Raw genomic sequence first — 24,825 nt, forward strand, 5'->3', positions numbered from 1 at the left:
CAACAACCGTGCGACGTTCGGGCGCTCGTATAGCTCAACGCGTTGAGCAGGGACCCATGTACAGGGGCTGGTCCCCCACGCAGCTGGCCCGGGTTCGATTCCCGCTCGCGGCCCTTTGCTGCATGTCTTCCCCAGACTCTTCTCTCTCTCACTGTGCCTATCCAATAAGGCCGGCCAAAAAAATAACTTTAAAAAAAAAAAAAAAAAAAAACCATGCCACGTTCAAAGTCACTTAAATCCCCTTTCTTCCCCATTCTGATGCTCAGTTTAAACTTCAGCAAGTTGTCTTGACCACATCTACAGGCTTAGATGCATTGAGTTGCAGCTATGTGATTGGCTGATTGGATATTTGTGCTAACAAGCAATTGAACAGGTGTACCTAATAAAGTGGCCGGTGAGTGTACACTACTACTACACATATTGTTGTAGTTCATATGTCAACATTCCATGAAACTGGAAATCTACACTCCCTATTTCTTGCCATGCATCACTTGATCTGTTTTTGTGGTGAACATATTTTCCTTAAACTGGACAGTCGAAACTGATAAAATTAGTGTCTCCCTTATGGCTCCGATGATGTTTCTATCCATCGATTATGAAATGCACTTTTTGTGTCGACCACTCAGCTCTTATATTACCTGGAAGTACAGGCATCAAACAAAATTGTGTGGAAACAAAGTGATATATTCCATGATACATTTGCTCCTCAAAGCGGTCTGGGTACCTTATGTGTTCAGTGTAACCTCAGCGTTATGTTTGCAGTGCAGATCCTTACTGCGTATACAAACCACTTGATATGCTGCTCACATGGTTTAGGCAATTTCACTGATTACATAGGAAGCACCACGATGCAGCAGCTGCTCCATGAATGGTCCGCGTATGTTACCTGTTCATTGTCGTCAACTCAGTAAAAAGGAACACCAAGAACTGTAGATGTGGACAAGGGGAAGGCAACAGTCCAAGCTTGGACCATAATGTGGCTCTGAAATCTCAAGTTTTGATGTCACTAAACACATCAAACATCACATGTGTAGAATAGAACTGTAATATAAATGCATGTATAGGCTCTCAGACTGTCAGTCCCCGCTCACACATAATTACTTTGTCAATAGAACAAACATTCATAGTTCAAAATCTGACCAACACATAAAAAAATCCTCAATTAAACAGAAAATATAAAATTCTCATGCACCGTCAATCACAGTTAGACACATTTTTACCCGCATTCCCATCCCATCACAGCATGTCTAGAAAATTTGAAAGCGATGTTAATGGAAAACCATTACACAGCCTCAACGCTCAGTTAAATGTGGCGATAGTAAATGAAATGTAAAATATACAGTTTACATTTAGTTTGAGCATTAATAGGAAAAAAAGGCTGTGTTTGGTAATTTACACGTCATTGTTTTGAAGCTATTTATTTCTCTTGTCATTGTCTTAATGATAACTATAGGCCTACTTGTTGTTTGCTCTTAAATGGACACAAAAAGCAGTACTCTGGATAATGAAGCGCAGTCCTTTTTATCACACATGAGAGGAAATCACACAAGGTGGTGTCACACTGCCTCCACTTCAGGCAGCAGTGATGCTACAATGACTTATATTCTAATCTTGTGAAAGTCTTGATTACCATAAATGCATTTGCTGATGACTTGTGATCATCCTCAACTTTTTGATCTTCAGGGAGTCTTCTCTGTGTGTCTACAGGTTTAAGCAAGGTATGGAAGCTTTCCCTCACTTTTTTATGCTCTTTAAACTGCAGTTGTGATCCTGATCCTTTTCATCTTTAGGGCTGTTCAGTGCATTGCTGCTTGGAGACAGGTGGTGCACCTGTCAGCCCCTCCTAATGACCCCTTATCCTCATGCCAATTTAGGGCCGCAAAAATCAATTCAGTGTGACCCTTACCAAAGCCAGGCTTGGGACTGAGATGAGAGTATCCCCAGAGCGTGCAAAAATAATTGCAGCATCTGCTGTGTTGCACGACATTGCCACCATAAGGAGGGAGAAATCCCCTCGTGTCGACCTACAACCCCCTGATGCTGTGAAACATTTTATCCAAGACCAAACTACTGGCAGGGCTGAGAGAAAAAAAAAAAACTTTTGAAAACCCTACATTTTCCCTTTTATTTAGCATTCTTTACTTTATAAGTTTTTTGTTGCATTTGTTAGTTGTTTACGCAAAATTGGAAATAAGTTACAGTATTACTTATTATACTGTAATTCAACACTCATTTTCACCTTTTTTTTAAAAAATAAGTCTTTTGTATTCAGTGTGAAGTCAGAGTCCTGTTGTTATCATAGCAACTGATTCCTGAGATATATATTAGTCACATGAGCAGACCAGATTAAATCAATTACAGCCAAGTGTCCACACTTCATCTGTGTTCAGATGGGCAAATTAAAAACCACCAAAGTGCCACCAAAGGTCTCTCTGAGCATACGGACACCGTCTCATCATCTAGGGCCTACAGCTGATCATGTAAGTAAATGGCTGATTTAATTCATGACCAGCACAGAGGGCATACGCTGCATAAGAACAGTTGCTCTCACTGTTGCCTCTGCATGAGTCAGTGTGTTACTGGGTGGCGGCAGCAAAACCAATATCCACCCATCAACAGTAGAGAAAGTAATTGCTCATTCCCACAGTAATCAGTCTGTGATATAATTGTATTTTATTATCAACTCGGTTATTCAAAATGCTACACTGGTCCAAGCACCTCTTCCATCAAGGTATTATATTAGATATCAATATTAGCCATTGATAACTGTGCAGGTGCAGCCTGCAGACAACAAAAAAGAGCAGACACTCTACTTCTAAAGAATCTCTGGATATGACAAGTGCATAAAGTATGAACTAAATCAAATGTATTACACTGGGAATTAATATTATTACTGAGCAGAAAAGCAGAATACGGCAACTAAATCAAAATAACATTAAATAACCACAGCTGTGTGGTGTTGTTGCAAGAAACCAAAGTTCTCTCCCTCATATTCTCTGTAGTCAAGCCACTTTATTTTGAGCACAGCGTCTCTCACTTTCCGGTGTGCGGAGCTCAGTGTGACAAGCTTTACAGCCACTGCTAGGGCTGGAAGCGGCAATAAGAAGGCGAGGTGCAGAGAAACAGGGAGCAGCTCTCAGCGACTGTCAGCGTCTCTTCAGCGTGGAGCTTCCAGCAGCATGGAGGCAGGTGAGTGAAGAGGCGACTGCTCTTTGAAAGCTTAGGATAATGCCTTCGGTGTCCCTCTGTTTCTGCTGCTGCTCTCCAGTTCATCTAGTTTCATGTGCGCCTGTATGTGCCTGCAGCCCGTCACTGAGATGAAGTAGGAAGGTGAGATGCTGGTAGGCGCAGGTTGTTCCATTCTGTGTGCTCGCTGCCACTGCAAGAAAAGAAAAATAAATGTTACTTTGCAAGTAGGTATGTTTTAACGATTGTGACTGGCTGCTCAGTGTCCACTGTTGTAACTGAAGTTGGTCAAAGTGCATTGTGGTTGAGTGAGTGTGTGATGAGGGCATCGTGCGTAATTCAGGATTTATGGTGAAGTTGGATTTATTCCATCAGGTTTAAGTGAGGTAAAAATCTCTGTGCTTGATGAAGGGACATCTTTGTGAACAGTTACTGCAGTTATGTCTGTCAAATTTCAAGTATGCTGGTTTGATTTTCAGTGATGGGAATCTGTTGGCATTGCCATCAACAGTATTCAAACCGTGCAAAATCACTTCAGTGTCAAATGATTCAACATTGTATCACCTCTTGATATTTGCATTTGCTCAGACTTAAACTATAGACTGTTTCATCTTATGAACAACCTAAAACAAATACTTTTGAAACCCTGTTGAAAATTTTGGCTGTGATCACTGAGAGTACGTCTCTGATTTATCATCAGTCTACCTGCATATAAATGGTATCATGTTTATTAAATGATCTGTGAACACCAGAACTTTAAAGGCATACAGAACAATGATTAAGGGCTTCACGTTAAAATAATTTTCCAGTGGAACTGAAAAATCTAGTTGTGAGACTTCAAAAATTTGGAAAAGATATTGGAATATCTGTGACCATCACAGTTGTAGCAGTAATCAGTAAGTACTGAACAAGTGATAATACCACTAATCAGAGCTGCAGTGGTTGTCTTCCGAAATGGTGACACAGACAGTGTGTTACTTGAACAATCTAGCTCTGAAAAACAGGCGGGCAAGTGCTTCAGTCTCGGGGGTCAACTTTAATGTGAGATCAACACAGTTTTCTGCCCATTATACAATGTCATAACTCCGGAACAGAAGAGGAGATGAATCCAAACTTAACTGTAACTGGTCTAGTTGGTGAAGTCATACAGCTAGAAGGTGGCATCTCTAGTTTTGGAGGCTTTGGATTGGTTGTTAGATAGGAGATAGGTGTAAACCCTGTTAAAAAACATGTCCAAATTTCCCAATCTAATCTGTCAGTCCATTTAAAAGAAAGTAATTTTTCCACGTCACGTTGGTAGCTTTCTTTGCATTCTTTTGACAGTGAGGACAGATTAGTTTTCTATGCCCGATTGATTGCAGCACAAACCAAACGTGGTGCAGATTCGGTCCTGCTGTTCTAATCACATTCTGAATCCATAGAGCATAGAGCATTTACACCTGTACAAACATGTTCTTGATGGTCCAGATCACACTGCTTGTGAATACAGGGCATTTAATTTAATTTTGTTAACAGTTAGTTGATTGCCAGTGACAAGACGATCAAATCATATTAAGGTTTTCCTGGCCAACTGATAATTCATTATGATATGCATCTATTTAGCTATATTTTTGTCAATTGATTGAACTTCTGGTTGTACTCTGATCTAAACAAACCCTTGCAATAAAGAGTCAGACAAACCTCTCTGATACACTCATATGTTTGTAGCGGGTATAAAAGTCCAGCTGTCCTGTTTCCTCACTCTACAAGGTGAATATCTTTCATCTCAATATTTGTTACTGTCAAGTCAACAAGAGGACATACGTGTTCCTCTCTTCCTCCACATAGCCTAAAGGGGCATCACCCCTTTTCCTTGCTCTCTCAGGAGGCAGCAAATATTCCTCATCTTCTTTTCCACCCACCCCTCTAACCGACCTCCAACCCACTCCCTTTTTTGTCTGCCAGCAAGGGATTAAAATGTGCCTACTGCTGCCACAAAGGAACACACTGTCAGGAACGGCAGCAGCTAAGCCCAGAAAATGAAGACCTTTGTTACATGCAGATGAGCTAAAAATGGACAAAAACCATGAGTACTCTAGGTAATTATGTAGGACTGATGGCATTTCCTTTTATCACAAAGAATACCAGTGAATTGTTTTACTGAAACATGTTCTAAAAGCTGAAAAAATGCAACTTTTTAGCAACTGTCACTGTCTCCCTCAATTTCATCTCAACAAATACACTTAAAACATTGCAACTTTCATTGCAATTTTTTAGAAAAGCTGCTGCGAATTCAGGAATTTTCGGTGGCAACAATCTGGAAAAATGCCCGGGGGGACTGGTAACAACTGAACAATACAGTCAGTGACAGATGAACTGACAAAACAAAACAGGAAAAAAAATAAAGTCTCAAATACACTGTTTGTGCTAGGAAGGGATGACTTCAGTACACTTCAGTTGACAGTCTATGGAACAGTTGTGATGACATTTGGCTGATCAGATCTCCCATCTGATGGATCAGAACCTCTTTTTCTATTTCTCCATCTAGGTCACTGAGCTGTACAGGTTGGTCAGGTGTGCCCTGTGCAATGCATACAGAAAAGCTTATCAGAAGTTTTAAAAAAAAAAAAAATGCAGTTTTGGTGTGGGGGATTACAGGCTTGGAGACCCGACCCCCGAGGATAAAAGCTGCTGCTTGCTTTCCACGCATCTTTGCATAATGAATGCAGAGCCACCTTCAATGGGCAGAAGCTTTCTGCAGACAGCCCGAGGGGTGGAATGCCACCTCCAACAAACTCTCTACATCAGCAAGTGACTGAATCATCCACATTTTCTTATACATCTCTCTCTTACTCTGCTACTATCTGCCGAGCTATATACAGTGTTCCTGTCTTCTTCTTTCATTCGGTCTGTCTTAATTTCCTTCCTTAATGAATCAGCAAACTTTATCTACCTGAAAGCTCTCCCCTGCTCTTCTCCTGTCTTTTTCGCTGCATTCCACTTACTCCACACTATCAAAAACCCAGACAGCATCTTCCTATCACTCTGGCAGAAGAGGGAAGGGCAGAGGGAGAGGGTAAGAGGTCTTCAACTGGTTATCAAAATGCTAATGCATTTGAAAAGAAACATTAGTCTTCCTGAATAAAGGAGGCTAGAAAAACTAGATTATTAAACATATGCCTGTTTTATCATATTAAAGTGGCCCTATCTCCCCTAAAGATTGAGAGATGATTTTTCATTCCCATGCAGGGACTGTTGTTGGAGGTGAGCAGCACTGAAGCTCAACATTGCACGATGCCTTTAATTATTTTAGGTAGGAGTCTTGAGAGGAAAAGAATGGAAATGCAAATCAGTAACCAACAAGTGAAAACATGAATGTTTAGATGTATTTTTGTACATGAAATAAAGGATGTCCCTGCTGACCACTATGAGGTAGTTTGCAGAAATGACTTCTTATGTAGGCTCATGTGTTTTAAAGTACCACATGCTAATGCTGAGAGGACTGCATTGATAAATAATTTGGGGTTGGAGAAAGAACCAACTTCTATCAAGACACAGTGTGATCATACTGCACTAGTGCTGAGTAATCTTTACTTAAATTAGTATTTTTTTCTTGTTTTTAAACCTTGACTTGCTACAAATAAGGACATTAAAAATTAAAAAAAGAATTACTTGCTTATATTTAGTATATTTCACTTATTATTGGGCAATATCAAGTTTGATTTCAAGCATTTTGACCTGAAAATCAGCAGTTTCAGCTTATTTTAATCTTTTCTAGATTTAAAAATCTAGAAATAAGATAAAAATACTCAAGATATATGAAGTATTAATTGATTAATTAATTTTATTTCCAGGTTTGCATAGTGACTTGCTTGTTAAAACCATCGCCTCACAGCTAGAAGGTCCCAGGTTTGCATCCCGGCCTGGGCCTGGGATCTTTCTATGTGGAGTTTGCATGTTCTCCCTGTGCAGCGTGGGTTCTCACTGGGTTCTCTGGCTTCCTCCCACAGTCCAACCACATGCAGATTAATTTGTGATTCTAAATTGTCCGAAGGTGTGAATGTGTCTGCGATGGACAGGCAACCTGTCCAAGGTGTCTCCTTGGACCTTCGCCCTGAGTCGTCTGGGATAGACTCCAGCCTCCCTGTGACCAAACAGAAGATTAAGTGTTGTATAGATAATGGATGGGTTTTTTATTTCCAGTTGCTTTATTGGCTTTACCTGAACGTTGCGATGGCAGGAAGAGGTGTGACGTTTTCAATTTCTTAGTGAGTCTTGAAAATGAATGTGTAAAATAACAGTTTAACGATGGCCATTGTCTGAGGTAATTACATTTTTCATGACAGGAGAAACTGGAGCAATCACAGATTTAATACCATTAGATAATGCATACAAACTTCGCTGGTGGACTTATCTATCATATACTCGTTACAGCTTGATGAACCCTTAATGTTAATTCATGGGAACAACATTGGAGCCATCTCAGACAGTGATGCTGAAATCATCCAACTATAAGCTAAATGCAGGGTTTTTCCTGCATTTTCCACCTTACTTATCTCCTGTGAGACCAATTACCCATCGACTCGATAACTGGAACTGCCACAGCTGTCAGTGCCAGTTCTGTTTCGACTGAGGTACGGCCACTACACCGTACACACAGATATATGCATTCTTCTGCCAGTGTGAGATCTTTTGCTATTTTTAGCCATTGTTGACATGAGGAGATAATACAGAAATAAAGCTGGATGTGTTCTTGTTAAAATTCTGTCTGATGACAACATGCAGGTTCCCAACTACATTATCCAGCACAAAGCCACATCTCAGTGTAGAACAAAAGCAGGATCATAAGGAATCTTAGCACTTTCCTTCAGATGAGAAGCATCCCCATGAAGAAGTATCTCATGGTGTCCAATCTAATCTATCAAAAAAGGGGAAATCCTTGTTTTGTTGGATTTTGAATATCCAGTGTACAAATGGTAAGGTAACCTCAGTCTCATTCACTGAAAATATTGTTGTTTTGTTCCTTTTTCAAATAAATTACTGTAGTTGTAAGAGTAGGACTGCCATGATATGTGTGGTCTTTACGAATGTATGTAAACGTGTGCACAGCTGTATATAAAAATGATAAAACTTGCTGTTTCGGTGCTTTTCCGCTATGACTACACAGTTTGGTCTGCGTCATCCATTACATTGTTATTATGGCACAAAAAATAAGGTGAACATGATAAATAACACTGGATTATGCTGATGTGAGGCTAGAGCCTCGTCAGGAAACAGCTTCATGTACTGTCAAGGTTTTCACATTTGTTTACGAAGAAAACAATGGACAAAAACATGCTAATTTACTCTGATGGCAGTGTGACTCAGTAGCACGTGTAATTGGAAGAGCTGGGAGTTTAAAACAACAGTAATGTGTACTCTGTCTTCTGTGCATTCTATCCAAAGTCGTGTCCAAAGGTGTGTGTGTGTGTGTGTGTGTGTGTGTGTGTGTGTGTGTCTGTGAGCCTCTCAGCGATGTGTGGGCTCTCTAATTAGTGTGTGTGTGAGTCTGTTTTTCTGTGTGTTTATGTGTATGTGTCAAACCCTGCCAGAGAATGTTGTTTTCCTCATTTGTGGTGACAAATAGGTAGCCTGTGGAGAAAGGGAGATGCGCTGCGTTGCGGTTGACCCTTGACATCTCATTTGGGTCTGATAGATGGGCGCAGTCGCACAGTGCTGTTTCCCATCTGAAGAAATGACCAGATGGCATACACACTCTCTCCCCAGCAAACTCCTTCAGCATAGAGCAGCTGCCTGGGTATGAAACTGGAGGAAGAGCCTGGTACTGTTATTTTATGTTGGTATTTTCATGTTCATGGTAAAGTGCATGCCATATGAAAACAGAGTCTGACTGCGATTGACAAAACATTGAAATTTCTGCGTGTTTATTTGGTGTTTTCATCCTGAGTTTGTAGCAGGGGTTACATTGAGATTTGTAAGAAGGGGAGCCCTACTGTAGTGAGGTTGGGGCTCACGCAAGACTGCAGATAATAGAAATGGAACTATTTATTGTAGTTAAAAGTGTTCACATTTTATTCTGTTAATGTGGATTGTTAAGATTAAAAAAGATCATTTTTTGGAAAGATGTGTTTCAACTTAATTTTCTAAATTCAACTTCTTAACTTCAAATTAAATTCCATGCACCTGCTGGTGGCATTTCAGAGTTACTGGACTGTATTGGTCTTGACAAGTGTATGTCAATTTTTGTTCACAACTGCAGTCTCAAATTGAATCTGTCTAAATAGCCATATTCTACTTAAGAGAAGCCTAAGCATTCTAATTTTTGTTTCATTTTATATGTATATACTTTCTGTAACACACTCAAATACACTGCAGTAGCTTGGCATTTCTTTTTCTTCTTCTATTTCTGTATTTTAAAAAAAAAAAAAATATTTATGGCTAAGGAATCACTGCCATTCTTGCCAAATTTAATAACAGACATATCTTTGCATTGACCCAACTAAACTGTCTACATTAACTTAGAGGCTGAGTATAAAAAAATGTGTTTTCATCTTAAGTCCTACTGGCTGTTGCTTATTTGTTATTTACTTCAGTGATTAAATCATTTCTGTGCATGGAATGATACCATACTGCATATATTATTACATTTAAGCCGCAAAACCGGAAACTCTGTAGTAATACCCTTGTTGCGTCCAAACAAGCAATGACTAGAAGAAACAATATTTGCCAGAAATAACAATTTTTCCATAGCTCTGACGGTGCCTGATCCACCCTGAGCTCAACTCAATGTTATCTTTGAAACTGGGAATCTGTGCAGCAGCTCAGCTGTTTACTTACAGAAAAACATTTAGGTTAATGAAGTTATGCGTAATCCCAATAGATTGAAATGATCAAAGAAATCACCCGCTGTGCATTGGTATATTGTAGCAATTTGATCAAGCTATACCACAGTTTGGCTCAGTGTCAAACCAAACTACGTTTAAATTAAATAAACCTAACACACCATTAGTGCAATTTTCAAATGTTATTTTAGAGCAGGGGAAGAGGGAAAGAATACAGTAACTCTTAATATTTCAGTCAAGTCTGAATGATTCAATTCATGTAGAGGTGGTTCATGAGGTATTCCACTCTGGGAGTTCCCAGTATATCGAGAAAAAAAATTCAAAACAATGAAGTAGTCCCAACCATAGTTCAGTTAAATTCCACTCACAGATTAAAAAAAAAATCACCAAAGACAGAAAAAGAAAACACTTCCAACTTTTCACTAACTCAAAATAGAACACAACTGTGTCCCTGCTCTTTACTCACAGGTGTTTGACACCAAACTGATCTGAGGAGCTCATAAAGCAAAGTGACTTCCTGAAAGCGGGTCGTCAAAGTCATGATGCCATTGGTTGATATTATTCTTTCAGTGTTTTTATCTTGTCTATGATTTAGTTCTTAGTTACTTAAAATTACTGCCTTGTGTTTATGTTTTAATAAGTTCTTTTTAAAAATGTATTGGGGTCCTGGGGGAACCCAGTCAAAAGCAAACCCAAAGTATGCCAGTGGTGCAGTTGTAATAAATGGAATTATTCATGGAGCATATGTTTGCCTTGGGTCCTAATGTTCCATGACTATCAAATTAGATGTTTCTGTTTTAATATTAAACATAAGACTAAAATAGGGCCATGCATATGACTGACACACAGTCAGAGCATGATCAGGACAATAATTTGCTAGAGAATAAAAAAGAGAGAATGGGAGTGAGGGGTATGCTAGGAGAGAGATTTGTGGAGAAAAAATTACCCAACATTTTGCTATGATGCGTAGTTCTTATAGGAGTTTATCACTGAGACACAGTTGTTACTTCTTGCATGTCAAATATGTTTGGCTGGAGATTGAAACCATCAGCACATGGCTTATGTACATAAAATGCCTATAAAAACTATTCACCACACTGCAGATTTTCTGCTTTTATTTCTTTTCAAGATTGAATCATTATTTGATCAATTTAATCTCAATCGCAATTATAGCATTGAACTCGTGAGCATCAGTGTTAATCATCCTGACATATCTAGACACTATTATTTCACCTATTCTTCGCAGCAAAACTGCTCAAGTTCTGTCAGGTTGGTTGGGAATCATGAGTAAACAACCCTTTTCAAGTACAACCACAAATTCTTAATAGGACTGAGGTCTGGGCTCTTATTTGGCCGCTCCATAACATTCACCTGGTTTTCTTTGAACTATTTTTCTTTGCCTCTATGCTTCATGTCATCATCTTGCTAGAAAGGAAATCTTGTCCCAAATTGCAGTTCTCTTGCAGACTGCTACAGGTTGCCCTCCAGGATTTCCCTGTACTTGTAACATTCATTTTACCCCCTACTTTTACAAGTTTTACAGGGCCTGCTGACATAAAGCATCCCCACATCATGATGCTGCCACCACCGTGCTTCCCAGTGGGAATAGTGTGTTTGTGATGATGTGCAGAGTTTTATTTATTCTAATGGTCCAAAGGTAAAATTTTGGCCTCATCAGACCAAAGACTTTTCTTCCAATTGATTTTCTGGAAAACTCTAGTCAAGCTTTAGTAAGAGATGTGTTCAACAATGGCTTTCTTTCATGCACAAATTGTGAAGGCTAGACAATCCACAGTCTCTCCCATTTCAGCTGCTGAAGCTGAAGCTGGTAATTTGAAAATGTTCTTTTATTCCCCTGACTTATGCTTGTCGACAACCTTTTCACAGACTTGCTTAGAGAGCTCTTTTGTCTTCATGTTGTAGTTATAACCAGGAGTACTCATTCACAAAGGCACTTGTGCATACTGACATACATATGTACTGTATGTAGCACCACAGAACATACAATCATGGAAAAAATTATTAGACCACCCTTGTCATCAAAAACAAAGGTTATGCAATCAAGTACTAACTCCTGTGTGTATCATGAGACTAAAACAGACAGAAAAGAAAACATGGAATGCCTAAAAGTACTGTTTTTGGCAGTACAATGCCATAGCTATTGATCAAAGAACTTAGGTGATTTTGGTTATTATCAAGAAAACTATGGAAAACGGGTAGATATCAGCTCTGAAATTAAACTCTTATGAGCTATTTTGGTTGTTGTCATTATTTATGTCCAAAAAACGTACCTTTAGTTGTACCAGGCAATAAAATGAACAAAATGAACAACAAAACAAGGGTGGTCTAATATTTTTTTCCATGACTGCATGTTCTGGACCTTCTAGATGTAGTTGTCTTCTCACCACAATTACTTGAGGCATATTTACTGCACTCAGATGACCTCCATTTCACTAATTATGTAACTTCTGGCATCAGTTGGCTGAACCTGTGTTGAATTTAGAGAGTCACTTTAAATGGGTTGAATATTAATGCAGTTGCTTATTGTACATGTTATATTTTTAATTATTTAACACTACTTTGCAGAAAGCTGTTTCCACTTTGACCTGAGAGAGTCGATTTTTATTTATTTGTTTATTTTAATTGTCAAAAAAGCTACAATAAATTGCTTTGCGGAGTTTGTTGCAGCTCGGCTCAAGACTGCAACAGACAAGGAGACAACAGTGAAGTGGTGGCTAAGAAAGTGTGTTTATTTTAACACCAAGCAATGCAAAAACTGCATCAAAATGTAATGTGGTCGTGTCAGCTTGTCATAGTGTAAAGCATGTATGGATGTGAGCAGGTGTTCGTGTCTCAAGTCTCAACAGAGCAAAACTATGCTGCTGATGTGTTCCCTGGACAAGAGCAGCTCCTGTCAGAGAGGGGAAGGGAATGAGGGAGGTTTTTATAGGCAGAACACATCTGCTGGATGCAGATTAGACCATGTGAAAACCTGTAATTGGCCACGACTGGTATCAGTCCAAATGCAGGTATTTTAAAGATAATACAGTGATTTTTGTAAAGTAAATGACCCCTTTACTGCTCAAATTATTTTACATTTCCAGCTAATCAGCCTGCATTTGCTGAGGCTATTAAAAACAAATACTGCCTCTATATTTGGTCCTTCAACAACCGTTTAACTCAAGTGGATTTTATTTTCAGTTTTTAAATGAAGCACTGTCAGTAGCCTCAGCACCACCAAAATGTTGTCCTTTTCTTTTGTACCTTGCCTTCACCAGCAGGTGAAATCTGCAACCTTTCTGACTGAATTAGAAAGGAATTAGGAAGAACACATTGGCCACACTATAATAAAACCAGTCACTGGAATAAAAATAAAGTAATGATGCAGAAAGAGAGCTCATCTGTGAATAATAGTCCACAGTAACGGTCATTAACTCTTTCCTGACTAAATCATCATCACAACGATCGCCCACTTTTCCATCCCGACCGTCACCAAATACCCAAGAGGCCTTCTAATTACAGGCAGCTCCACCAGTGGTCTGTATTGATGCCACCGTGGTTATTTATACTCCAAAGCTATGAGCACTTTGTTGGCGACACCGATAGTCGTTTGCAGTCTACCTGAGATAATAATAGAATGAAGAGATTAGACGTGTGTTTGATATTCAAATTGGACTGAGACACAGGGGAGAGAGAGCCAAACTCAGAAAGTGAGACACATCAAAAGATGGAGAGAAAAGCTGAGTGAAGTGAATGTGAGGTCAGCACAGAGGCGTCATGTACACAAATATAAGTGGATGGATTGTCAGTGAAAGCAGAGTGTGAAGAGTAAAAAGTGAGTCAAGGGTTTCTCTGGAAAGTGCCCTAAAAAGCAGTAATTGTAATCCAGAGTGCTATGGGACTGTATAGCATTTTTTTTTTTGGTTATGCTACATAGATAGATACTACTTAGATTTTACACCTTTGCTCAGAAGAAGATTGTGTAATTTTTTCCTACTAGATTTTTCCCCCCTGACTTTTATCTTCGCTGCTGTTTCTACCAGAGTTAGTGTCTGGCAGTGAGTCACTGGCAGCAGATCCCTGGTTCTGTGGGTTGTGGACGAATTAATAAATCAAGAGAAAGAGGCTTTGCAATTGTACTTTTTATATATGTGTACACACCAGAGCAATTCATTAAATTAACTGAATTAAAACGTTTCTGGTCATTCTTGTATAGAAAGTTCTGGGTGTTAGGGAGAGAAAGGTCAAGACGTCACAGTAAAGAATGTAATTTTCCTTTTCTAGAGGTGTTATTATCTTCAGGATTACCTCCTGTTGTGTCCAAGAGGGTAGTGAGTGGCCATTTTGATGTAAACCTCTGAATTACATGTTCCATTTGGGTGAAAGTTTTGGATTAGCTGTCTTCTCAAATGGCATTCATTTGGATTGGACCTGGCAATAAACTGTTGTTCTGCTCCTTAGTAGGTTAAATGTTAGATAAATCCCCCTCCCCCCCGGTGTTAATATAATGTAAAGGGATCAATAAAGTTTATCTTGTCTTGTCTCATTAGGCAGGTGGATGGTTTAAATATTGTGCCTGATTGGTGAAGTTTTGATGTCTTTAGTAGTTAAGTTGTTCTACAGCACAGAAAGCTGTTAAAATCAGACTGGTACTCTATGACAATAAATAATGTAAGACAACAGAAATGTGTTGGCTCTCAGAGATTTTGCCAGACTGTTTATACTGTGGTAGTTTTCCATTTCTTATCTCTACTCGTACTACACAACGGTTTCTATTTTGCGGTGTGAATCATGAGGAATGTCACTCCACTGATTAGAAGACATGTTCCTGCCCAGAGTTCATGCTGGATATTCAGTACTTTAAAATATGCATTGAAATAAGACGGCTCCCTCAACTGTATACTTTATTCCCTTTTCCTCCAGCTGTAGTCCTTTATCTCTCCAGTCTCATCATTATTCTGCCACCACCTTTCCCTCAAGCTTCAAGAGTAAGCTGTGTATTCTCTGGCCTATCTAATCCAAACTTAATCTGAGGCACACATACACCACCCACCACCACAAAGAGACGGAGAGATGAGGAGGGACGTACAGATAGAAGGGTGCGGGAAAAATAGATTGGAGAGCGAAAAAGTGAGATGAGCTAAGCAAAAAAATACAGGAGAAAATTAAAACCAAGGAAAGGCAGAGATAGCGAGTGTGAGTGAGTGACAGACAAGAGGGAAATGGAAAAGGGGGTTCACAGATGCGTATCTCCAATTACAAGCAGCTTAGCAGCACACCTGAACAAGTACGCCTCTGCCAAAGGAACAGGTGGATTCACGGTGTTTCCTTTTCACACGGTTGCTGACTGCTCTGATTTTTTTTCTGAGATTACCATGTTTTTGGACAAGCGCTAGTTCAGATGCAAGCTGAGCTCAGGTGTTGAATTAGAAATGCCAACTCAATATTGACTTGCTCCTTTACTCCAGAACTTTTTTAACCTCGTCTCAAGGTCTACCTCGGTTAATGGCGTTTGCAGAGTTGAGATGTTGTCGGAAACTCACTTGAACATACACCGATCAGCCACAACATTTTGACCACTGACAGGTGAAGTGAATACCATCGATGTGGATGTTTGACATGTACCACCCACCTAAACATTACAGATCAAGCAATCCCCCACTCCTCATGGTAACAGCAGTTCTTGATGCTAGTCGCTACCCTCAGCGGGACAATGCACCCCGACACAACACAAAAACTGCTCCGGAGTAGCCCGGGGAACACAACAGAGCTAAGGGTTCCACACTCCCCAGATTCAAATCTTATTGAGCATCTCCACCTCACTCCCTCTACACTCTTCTGTTAAAAGGGTGTTTTTCTTGCCACCGTCGCCTTAGGGGTTCAGGCATATGGGTTCTGTAAAGCGTCTTACAGGACAATTTGACCTGTAATTGGCGCTATATAAATAATACTGAATTGAATTGAAAATTGGGATGTACCAGGATAAGCCTGGTCTAGGTAGGTCCCACCCTGCAACCCACAGGACCCACAGAATCCACTGCCACCATCCTGGTGCCACAGGACATCCCCAGAGGTCCTGTGTCCATGAACCACTGGGTCTGAAGAGTTTGAGCAGCATAAAGGGGACCAACACAACATTTGGCAGGTGGTCATAATGTAATGCCTGATTGGTGTATATTTTGCAGTTTTGAGCCAACAGTTCTCTTCATGTTGCTCAGTCGTTTCTTCAGATGAATCTTTAATGGCTTATGTGTTTCAGAGAAAATGCATTGGTGGCTGAACAAATTTGTGCATCAGTTAAGAAATAAACATTTTATGTATCTGTTGTGGACTGTCAACATTTTGTATTTCTTTTTCTACATAAGGTGCTGGGGGTATTGTTTTATTTGTTAGGTCGAAGTGTGCTGGGATATTAAATTACTGACAGTAGTGACAATATTAAAAAAAAAACACTCCAGGGTGTTAGCACAAATTTGTAAATTACTCTGTGCATTGCACATCACTTTTGCAATTTATGTACACTGTTGCAGAGAATACTGGCAAAATAGCTTTTCCTGCTCTGTCAGTGGTGTACTCAGTGTGTTCCTCACCTTCCCTGGAGGAATTTATACAATTAAAGAGGCCTTTAATAATCACAGGTGAGCTGAAGCATTAATTGCACATTTTTGAGTGTTAATGGAAGAGGTGACCGACTCCTTAATTTAAGTTTACAGCTTGCATTCTGTCTGGTCTACACAACTTAGACGTCGTCAATAGATGTCATTAAACAGCATCGATGTGCAGGTACGGTCACACTGAGATACTGGTCTTGTAGGTAACTACTATAGAACACAGTGCCTGATACAGTCAGCTGGGCAGCAGGGGGTTGTTTTTAAAGGCAAACTGTTTAGTCAGGCTGTAGATTGGCTTTTATTTATTTATGACTCTCCTTAGACCTAATTTTATTTACCTATTTATCTATACACATCTATTCAATGTATCATTTATTACTTCATTAAAAAATCTTATTCTGCTGTATATGAATTTATATTTTCCCCTTCACCTATCTATCTATCTATCTATCAAATAATATATATTTATTTATTTAGTTTATTATTTTATTTCATTTGATCTGATCTAGTGTTTCCTCATTACATATGTTATTTATTTAGGTTAGTGTTTCCACAGTTTCACAATCCCTGTGTTCTTGAGACCATTTAAACCATGATGTTAATGGTGGGGGGTTGTTTCTATGGTTTTATTGCATTTTTATTGATTTCATCTGCAAAGCACTTTGTTTTACCTTTTACTTGTATGAAGAGTACTATATTTCAGAAAGTCTGACTGATTGATTGACGATGGACTTGCATTACTGAGGAACTCGTCAAAGATGGGTCCTTGTATATTTCACAGCACAGTCAAAGTTTTCACTGTAAAAATCCTCTTGGCATCTTCACCTTGGCCAAATGATTTACGCTTTTCTGGGACCAACTCAGGGGAGATAAAAACCCTTTCATGTGAAATGGCAAGCAATTAAAAATATATTAGCCATTCAAGGCCAAAAAATAATTACTGCTCCTTCACCAGCGTGTTTTTGAAAATAGATGCAGGCTGCAATTATAAGCTGCATGTGCTCACACACGTATGCAAACACACAGCATATTGCACAGCACTGTGGGGTGAGGGACACAGGTTACATCCACACAAATATGCTTGCATTTTAAAACAGCATTTTTTCAAAATCAAAAATGGTTTCTGTCTAGTTGAGCCTTTGCCTTTGGTGTCTGTAACCATGAAGTAAGGGGGTCGGTTGCTTAGTTGTAGAAAATATTACAGAGGAAGATCAGCAATGGTGAGAAGCAAGACCAAAGATTTGCCAACAGCAGTTGCTAATAGAGACAACAAATTAAGCAACACAGGTAATTTATTACTCATGTTGAATCAAAGACAGCTAGGCTTTTTTCACCTGTCTAATCACACATTTTTATTTATTTCATGAAAACTGTACAACAAATCAAGTCACTGCAACTTAAGCTGCGGTTTTTGATATAAAATTTGCATGTTTATTTTCCTTCAAAACTATAGGATGAGTAATACAGTGGAAATTTGGCCAGAACAATCTATAATAATGACGAATAGTAAATATGCAGTGGGGTGTGCTTTAATGCTTAAACAATAAGCTTCCTCAAGAAGTCCATCAAATACACAACAACATGCTTCAATGCTCCTCTGTTTTGCACAAAATAAGGAATTTAGCTGACAGCAACATATACTGGTATTAGTTTTGTACAGCAGTACTGTCAATAAAGGATTAAGCCAACAACAACGAGCCAATGAAGAAGACCATATGCTGACACCTTGTCAGTGATAGAGCACGTAAGCTAGCTTTTTTTATACAGTAGGTAATGGGCAATGATGTGTTCCATTAATGTCTCTTAATATCTCCAGTAATGAACCTTTAGGTGGAATCAGATACTGCATTTTAAGGTGTGAGAGTGCAACTGGTCTCTTGCCAATAATTAATGTCCTTATAGTTCAATACACAGAAGTGAACTGCAAAGAAAAAAAAAGAGCGACACAGAATCTAAACTTCTGTGTTGATGGAAGGTTAACAAAATTCATGGGTGTCCATAGCTGAGGTACAAAGAGGCTAGTGAAACTGGCATCTCGGTGCCAGAAAGAGCAATTGTTGTCAAACTCTTGTACTATAGATGGCAGCCCGGTGCCAGTTTATAGTCGTAGAGGATAAGAACTGGCAACCCGGTGCCGACATAGTTTAGTGTGTGTGAGAGAAAGAGAGACACAGGTTGCGGGGAAAAAGGGATGAAAGAGGAAGGAGCTGGTGGCTTGTTGCCAGACAAGAAAGGAAAAGGCTGTTCGTAGAAGATAGGAACTGGCAACCCGGGGCCAATGGCAAATGAAAGAGAGGTTGCTGGAAAAAATGATGAAAGAGTTAGAAGCTGGCTACTTGCCAAACAAGTAGATTGCTAGGAGATGGGATGAATCATACCTGGAGAGCGTGGTGACGTCATGCCCAGGTACACGGCCGCGATGTCTGTACGAGAAAATTGTTGTGGTTTATCATGTGTTGAAAGCTCAGGTACAGCCACTTAATATTTAGGCTACTTTACAATGTAAAACATGATCAAAATGAGGTAGCTCCATGAGATTATGCCGACTTCTTGCCTGTTTTAAAAATGTTTCTATATTTCATCTTAAGCTCCTGCCACATGCGCTTCTCCCCCACAGGATTGCACCTAAATGAAATAACTTAATACAGGGGTCCCCAGCCACCGGGCCCCGGACCGGTACCGGTCCGTGAATCATTTTGTACCGGGCCGCAAAGAATGAATAATCGTGATTAAAATATATATAAAAATATGTTTTTGCTTCCGGGTGCCTTATTTTGAAAGACAACCACTTCCGCCCACGCCTAACTTCCGCACTTGACTCTGGCGCGTATTTATCCTGCGTCAGCAATGCAAGCTAGCCCTCGCAAAATGAGCCAGAAACAGAGTTCACTGGAGAGTTTCTTTGGAAAGAGTAAACGAGACAACGATGAGACAGCAGAAGGGTCACAGACTGCCTGCAAAAAGAAAGCTGCATTTAAAAGAAAATACCAAGATTCCTACCCGAGTTACGGGTTCATCGCAACAGGTGATTCACAAGCCCCACACCCACTCTGTGTAATATGCGGTGACAGACTTGCTAATGAAGCCATGAAACCATCAAAACTGCGCCGCCACATGGATACAAAACACCCAGCATTGAAAGAAAAGCCCTTAGAATTATTTTGAAATATTTGAATTATTAATTATTTTGAAAGTAAAAAACGGGAACATGAAGGACAGAAACAATTACTGAAGGCCACTACTTCAACAAATGTGTCCGCGCTAAAAGCATCATTCCTAGTCTCGGACCGCATTGCTAAAGCTAAGAAGACCTTTACTATTGGGGAAGAATTGATTTGGCCTGCTACAAAGGACGTTTGCAGCGAACTTTGAGGTTGCAGTAAAAAAGGTTAGTCTTAATAGGCTACCATTCAAACAGTTTTCCTGTAATATTATTGTGGTTTAAACTTACGCATTGAACCAGGCAGCAATGTTCTCCCACACCGTCTCCCTCTCTTTTGCAGCTGCAGGTGTTGCACTTCTTTCTAAAAACGTGCTCAAACTCGCTATATAAGCGCATTAAGATTTCCAATTCAAGCGCTGTAGTCCTCCGCTTCCCCGTTGCTACATTGATACTGGCTTTTCAGAGTTGTGGTGCACGCGCTTAACTCCGGGTGAAACTACTCCGAGTTGATTAATCCAACTCAAATCAGCCTTTGTGAAACCGAAAACTCAGAGTTTTCTATCTCAGAGTAGATCAACTCAGAGTTCAGGGTTACACTCAGAGTTTGTTGAACCTGCTTCGTGAAACGGACCCCTGCTCTCTACATATGTGCAAGTCTGGATCCATGGATTTGTTAAAGATTTCCGTATCATAGCACTGTAACTATGAGAGGAAGTGGATGCTACATCAGCTGCCTGCTGACAATCAAATGATTGAGATCTTACTACAAATCCACCGCTGCGGTCTTATGAGGAATTATCAGTGAGAAATGATGCGAAGACTTACCGTCCTTGGCTGAGTACTGCGCTCTCTGAGTGCCTCTCTTGTTTTTTTTTTTTTTTTTTTTTTTTTTTTTTTTTTTTTTTGCTGGGCGGAGCTACAGGTAGCGCGATGACATCACACTCTGGCGCAGGATTGTTGCTGTTTGTCACGTGATCTAAGCTCGCGGAGCTCGTCAGAAGTCGGTATCATTGAACTTCATTTTTAGCCCGTTAGCAGGTAAAGTGTCTCTCTTTGCTTTCTGAAGAGCCGAGACGGTCCGGTTCACCTGTTGGGCCTCAAGGTGCGCTAGTCGGTACCGAATGCGGCGACTTCTCTGGACGCTTAAACGCCTCAGGAATACAGTAGAAGTTCAGTAGGGAGTAGTTACGTTTCGGTTCGGGTCGAGCACCGCGGTTAATGACGCTTCTGGAGCGACGCCGATCTGCTCGTCTCTGGGGCCTCGTTGTGGATTCAGCTAATCGGCGTGGAGGCGATCTGGAGCCGGGCTGAATGTTTCCTCATGGAGGGCTGATGGATGAGCGGTTAGCGGTGAGTCAGAGTTTTTATTTAAACTTTCAGACAGACTGGCTGCGTGAAGACGTGTTGCTTTGTGCTCGAGAAGCGAGAACGAACAAGTGGGAAGGAGTTGTGACCATGTGATTGGCTGATTAGCTGTTTGGCTTAACAAGCAATTGAACAGGTGTACCTAATGAAGTGGCTGGTGAGTGTATATAGGCACAGGACAGGAAAGGTGTGGTCCTGCTGCTGAACCTCAGCTGAAGATTTATCTCTATTTAACAGTGACAATTAACAGGAATATTTTCCTTTCCATTTCCCTTTGACACTGTTTTAAATGTTGGACAAATTAGGGGATAGAGAGATGATGTCTTTGATTTAAATGTGGGAGGCTATTGCACCTTTTACACAAGACGTTTTTAGATGTGCATTTGCATTTTAGCCATTAAAACAATGACATTATAGTAAGGCCAACATTTTTCTGCATAATTCCCTTGGACCAGTTGAGAACTGGATTTGTCTCTTATTTTGTTCATGTTGAGGAGACCGTCTTAGTCCAACCACAACAGATGAACAGGCCTACAGACAAATTACTACGGGAAATCATCTGGGATGTTTGCTTACAGTAATTAAAGTAACAGATTTGTTCGTGTCAGGAACCAGGATGGTGGGGTGTAACACCCTCTGCAGCCTTTTTTCACAGCTGAAGTATTTACCGAAACATTTCTTGTTAATGATTTGACTTTAAATCATCAAAATGACTACATTTCTGAGTCGTACTGAACAGATGCTGTTATTGAAGTACCACGACCTAACTAAGTTTTCATCCTTCTCCAGGAAACATTATTAAGATGGGTTTTAAAGACACTACATTTGATGACTGCACCTCTTTTGAATATCACTGCTTTATTTTTAGTAACCCCCTGAACTGTGTGTATCTCTCTACAGGCCGTTTTTATTCCTAATTTTTCAGCACTGCTCTCACCATGCACCAACTACGACTCGTAATTTTAGATGATTTCAAATTCCATGTGGACAATCGGCCACACTCATTTGCTTCGGAACTGTAAACTTTTACAGAAGCCACATTTTGGACCATGTAATAACCCATGGCATCTCTTCAGTTTTGGATGCCAGCTTGTCCCATTACTCTTGTGTCTTGTCAATGGTTAAATACAACAAGACAGTCAAGAAATTAATCTCAGGAAATGCTATCTTGCTACTCAAGAGGCTGCAAACTTTATTGATATTCTAGCTAAGACTTCTGCTAATCCTACACCTCCCTGTAGAGACAGACATTTAGCAAAACTGGCAAACTGTTGAATAGCATTAATAGAATAATTGCTTATGGGGCATCTGGAGAAGTGTGTTTTTTTTGGTCTTTTTCTTTTTTTCTCTGTAAAACACTTTGAGTTACATAGTGCATGTATGAAAAATGGTACACAAGTAAAGTTTGACTGACTGATTAATAGAACAAACAAATATAGACCTATTCTCCTTAATATTTGAACATATAAAGCAGTGGTTCCCAACCTGGGGTCCGTGTCCTCCTGCAGGGGGCGCAAGAGATCAGAGGAGGGGAGCGCAAAGCTTTGCCTGCTCTGAGGCTGTGAGGTTGTAAAAGTTTGATTTTCACCTTCTGGATAAAATCAGAGTAACAGACTTGCTGTGTCATCACAAGTCTACCTATAAAACATTTTAAAAACACATTTATTTCGTCTTTCCTCAAAAATCCTTTGTTACTTCGATGGCCACATCTCCTTGACCTTTCAACCTCTGTCCACGCTTTCTTCAGGTTGGCTCCCTAGCTCATCCAGATTTATTTTTTTTATTTGCAGTTAGAAAATTACTGACGGAAACGATGTCCGAAAGACGCAAAACTGGTGAAGATTTCATCAGTACCTAAAAAAAAAACCCCCAAAAACTCCAGCTGTACCTCGAGAGTTACTTTAAATTTGGTTTTGTTGAAGGACAAGGCAGAATTCAACCCAAATGTGTTATTTGTGGTGAAATGCTAGCAAATAACAGCATGAAACCAAGCAAATTATGGCGACATCAGGAAACAAAACACAATTCGGTAAAGATGGAAAGACATTCACAGATTTTGACTTCCGGCATCAACAACTCAACAGATATACGTTGTCAAAACATAAATGATGCCTCTTTCCCATCGTTGTAAGGTAGACAATGTGCTACAAGCCCAGTTTAATCAAAAATAGCTGTCTTTAAGCTGCAGAAATAACATTGGTGGCTATGCCAAATAGGTTAGGAGCCACTCGTATAAAGGAAGTGATGGTATATGTATGATCAAAGAGGCCGACCAACCGTTGAGATGGTCTACAAGTCTGCAATTTAAAAATGAGGAGTAGCAAATAAGACTCTTGTAGCTGAGGTATGGCTCATTTGTGATGATTTAGGAATAGTGCCACTGTCAAAACAATAGTGAAACAACTTATGTAGCATAGCCATCTCTTCTATTTTAATGCTGCATTGTAAATTTAGTAAATTCCAGTAGTTTCTTTCCGTTTATATATTACATCTTTTGCTTTTTCTGTTGAAATTGGCTTTTAAAATATGTCATTATTATTCTCATATTTATATCACCTTTCACCTCAGATTCCATTAACCCTTTAAACCAGTTATTTCCTTTAAAAAAAAAAAAAAAAAAAAAATCAGTAAATGTCAGTACCTTTTTCCACTTATGCAATCCAGCCCCTAAAACAGAGCTTTATTCACCTCACACATTCATGTTACTCTAGTTGGGTATTTCCCTGATAGGACCCAACCTAATCATTTCATTCCAAAACTGTTGGGGATTATGAGTTTAATTAATACACAGTGAAAGGCCTCTATGAAAACTGTGTTTCACAGAGCACAATCTCTCTTCCCTCAGGTTTTTCTTCCTACATGTGAGATTTTTTTCTCTCTGCTGTTTACAGTTAGTCTGATAAAATCTTCAATTCTCATTCCCATGTGGGTTTTTAAGATTTTCTAAAACCTCCATGCGTTATCTAATTCACTCTTAGCACATCTGGATTATATCGGCATAATCACAATAAGCACCTTAATCCCTTTTGGCAGATTTGACCACACTCCGACTGCTCATTAAAGTTGAGTAACAAATTACAGTGACTAGAGGGCAAAGATTAATCAGGGAGTCACTTTAGTGAGTCTTATTTCAATCTGTGATGTCAGCAAAGAATGGTTAGGAATTTAGCATCTATCATGCAGTAAAGAGAAGCCCTCTACCCCTAATCTCTCAATTAGGAAACATTATGCCTTCACGGGGAACAATAATACAATCTATAACTGCTTTAAATTTATCTTTGCTTAGAAATTATTTACCACTGAGCTTCACACTAATTTATTCTGTACTTTAACATCATAAATCTCCAACAGGGTGTTTGGTAGCTAGAAAACCAACTCCTCCTGATCGTTTACCAGCCTCTCTTTTCAGAGGTTTTGCAAGTAGCTCACTGACCATGACGTCATTGTTGAGATGATGACCGCTGTGGCTCTGATTAGGAGTACTATGGTTGGTTTCTATACTTTCTGATTATTGCTGCAACTGTGTGTCTGCTGGTTTTCAGTCGCTCATCAATTTTCCTTTGTCCTTTTCCATCTGTTTAAAATCTCACAATCAGATTTTTCAATACCTCTGGCATTGACATGCAGATAGACACAGCTCATAGGTCAAAAACTGACCGGTCATTTTCTAACCATGTTC

At 39.7% G+C, this 24,825-nt stretch overlaps 1 protein-coding gene and 1 long non-coding RNA gene across 3 annotated transcripts in view; one reads left to right on the plus strand and one right to left on the minus strand.

Annotated features, from left to right (window-relative positions):
* Window positions 1–2,667: 2,667 nt before the first annotated feature.
* On the minus strand, window positions 2,668–20,692 carry LOC129347572 (uncharacterized). The gene is made up of 4 exons (XR_008599759.1): window positions 20,607–20,692; window positions 18,997–19,041; window positions 7,151–7,309; window positions 2,668–3,379 (listed from the first exon to the last, which is right to left on the minus strand). It is a non-coding gene; the product is annotated as an uncharacterized LOC129347572 (long non-coding RNA).
* rbfox1 (RNA binding fox-1 homolog 1) overlaps window positions 3,130–24,825 on the plus strand; it is a 260,743-nt gene continuing 239,047 nt past the window's right edge. Inside the window, exon 1 of one of the 2 annotated variants that reach the window (XM_035957306.2) lies at window positions 3,130–3,189. The gene's annotated coding sequence lies outside the window, so the exon portion shown is untranslated. Of the gene's footprint in view, window positions 3,190–20,990; window positions 21,132–24,825 lie in introns of those variants that run through there. The other variant, XM_035957307.2, reaches the window with a different exon arrangement.

This window comes from Amphiprion ocellaris, chromosome 19 (genome assembly GCF_022539595.1).
Source record: "Amphiprion ocellaris isolate individual 3 ecotype Okinawa chromosome 19, ASM2253959v1, whole genome shotgun sequence".
NCBI classification, from domain to species: domain Eukaryota; kingdom Metazoa; phylum Chordata; class Actinopteri; family Pomacentridae; genus Amphiprion; species Amphiprion ocellaris.